Below are 434 nucleotides of genomic sequence, written 5' to 3' on the forward strand. Positions count from 1 at the left end.
CAGCCTCCCCAGCTTTCCGGGGTTAAAACCCACAGTGGCTACACAGCGCGTGGAGGGGAATGGCACTGTGAACTGTGCATGAGACCGGTCCATCGACGATGGGGAGGGTTATTTCAAGATTGTTAACATGGACAAAAACATCTAGTGTTCCTTAAAATCCATGTGTGCTTTCTTAAAATCGACCGTACTCCCCCACTGAAGATTAAAACCAAGTAGGCTGCAAGCCCTGTAATTGACCCCATGGGAACCGTAAGCAAGGCAGAGCGACATCCCCTCTGCTGGTGATGCCCAGGACAAGCCGATAAGCAAGGGTGCCACAGCAAGCATCTGTGGTGCCTCCAAAGTGGGCAAGCACCTTTTCTGTAACTGCTACCCAGCTGGTAGCCATCCATTCCCTGAATAATCACCTGATGGATTCCAGAACTCAGTAACAG

The sequence above is a fragment of the Echinops telfairi genome, unplaced genomic scaffold (genome assembly GCF_000313985.2).
Source record: "Echinops telfairi isolate 266 unplaced genomic scaffold, ASM31398v2 ScPeMD7_7424;HRSCAF=8462, whole genome shotgun sequence".
In the NCBI taxonomy this organism is placed as follows: Eukaryota; Metazoa; Chordata; class Mammalia; order Afrosoricida; family Tenrecidae; genus Echinops; species Echinops telfairi.